Here is a 2069-nt window from a genome sequence, read left to right as displayed (position 1 = left end):
TCCATTGTGTAGATGTATCACAATTTCAGTATCCACTCCTCTGTTGAGGGACATCTGGGTTGTTTCCAAGTTCTAGCTATTATAAATAAGGCTGCTATGAACATGGTGGAGCATGTGTCCTTATTACATGTTGTAGTATCTTTTGGGTATATGCCCAAGAGTGGTATAGTTGGGTCCTCCGGTAGAACTATGTACAATATCCAGAGGAACCGCCAAACTGATTTCCAGAGTGGTTGTACCAGTTTGCAATCTGTACGGGGACTCTTATATGTTGTGTGGATGAACTTGCCTTTATGGATCGGCACATGTGTCTGTCAGAAGTTAACTTTAAGGTGTCTTCATTAATTACTTCACTCTGTTTTTGATAGAGAGTCTCCCTGAACTCAGAGCTCACCGCTTTAGAGAGAATGGCTAGCCAGAGAATTTTCAGGATCTTCCTGTCTCTCACTGCAACACTGGGGTTACAAGCCCAGGCTGGGATCCGAACTGAGGTCCTCAGGCCTGTGTAGCTGTCACTTTTCACTGAGTCTCGAACTTTAAAAAAAAAAAAAATTGAACTGCTGATGTCTTCTTTATTTGTCCATTTGCTTTGAGCCTGCCCAGGTACTCCTGGCCACACAGTTCTCATATCCCTGCTTGTTTGTCTTGAGCTTATAAATTATACTATTGCTTTTGCATCGTTTTCCCTGGGAAGAACTCCTGGCTAGTAAGAAGAATGTTGTCACCTGTTTATCTGAGATGTGCTTGACACCAGTTCTCTGTTAACGTTCACTTGGAATGCTTTTATACAAAAAAGTCGGTTATACAGAAGCTGATACAAGTTGTGTGAATATGCAGCCAGGTCCACCTTGTGCGCGTTCATTAGAAGTGGTATAGTAGCCAGTAAAACAGTGATTGAGTGAGACCCATCACTGCAATCACACAACACACACACACACCAAACAAACAACAACAACAACAAAAAAGACAAATTCTTTGCCTGTTCTCAAAAAAGCAAATTTCATATGCCTTTTTTTTTCCTGTGGGCAGAAGAAAGATGCTCAAGATGTTTCATGTATTCAGATGAGTAGAGCAGAGGGTGATGTATGTTTCTCTCAATTCAAGCTTGAAACTTGGACTTACAGCTGAACCTTACTCTGCTTCCTTGGGGTGGGATGGATCCAAATATTTGAACTATAGAATGTCTACTCCTTATAATTTTTCTTAAAAAAATAAAATAAAAACAACTTGAAAGGCTTGCCTCCCAGCAGGATTTCTGGAAAGAAGCCAACTTGTCTTATTTCTTGACCCTAAAGTTGTCTCTAAGGATGGTCCTCCCCACCACACTCCACAAAGAAAACAGTTCCAGATCAACCCCCTTTCTGTCAGATGCCTGCATTAAATCTCAAGCTTCAGTAGGAAAAGTTACTGGAAAGTGGAAAAAAAAATGTGAGGTTACTTCCCAATGTAATAAAACTAAGATGCTTTGGGTGAAAGTGTCTCCCAGAGGCCCCCTCCCCATTGCTTTGAGACCTCAAATCGCACACACAGACCAGAGTGTGAGCCTCAGAGTTCTGATGGCTAGGACTGGATCTGGGATAAATCATGACCGTCTTCAGTACTGTTTTCACAGTGGGAATTTCTGTTGGGTCAGATGGAGTCTCCAAAGGACTAGACACAAGGTTAGCTGAGACCACCACCAAGCTGGAAAATGTGAACGACTGGAGGTTAGAGCATCTTCAAGCAACATGTGCTTTGCCCTCATTACTTGTGTATCCCAGGGAAGAAGTATTAGTGTGTGTGCATCTCAGGGAGGAAGTATTAGCGGGAACTGACAGGTACCCAAGGTTCATCTCAAGGTCATGCGGCCACTGACCTGAGCTAAGTCCAGACAAGCATCTTCCTGTCAAAAGCAAACAGCAAAGTATGAACAATAACGTTGATGTTCCTGGGTGATTAGTGTGTGTCTTTTTCAATAGCCCTCTCCCCAGCTTTCTGGCATCTTCCTCCCTCCTCTGAAGGCATTGCTGCTCTTCTCAGAAGTCCTGACAGACAGGTTTGATTTTAAAAGCCTACTGTTCCTAGAGGTT

This window comes from Mastomys coucha, unplaced genomic scaffold (genome assembly GCF_008632895.1).
Source record: "Mastomys coucha isolate ucsf_1 unplaced genomic scaffold, UCSF_Mcou_1 pScaffold16, whole genome shotgun sequence".
Lineage (NCBI taxonomy): Eukaryota > Metazoa > Chordata > Mammalia > Rodentia > Muridae > Mastomys > Mastomys coucha.
This window is presented reverse-complemented; position numbering follows the sequence as displayed.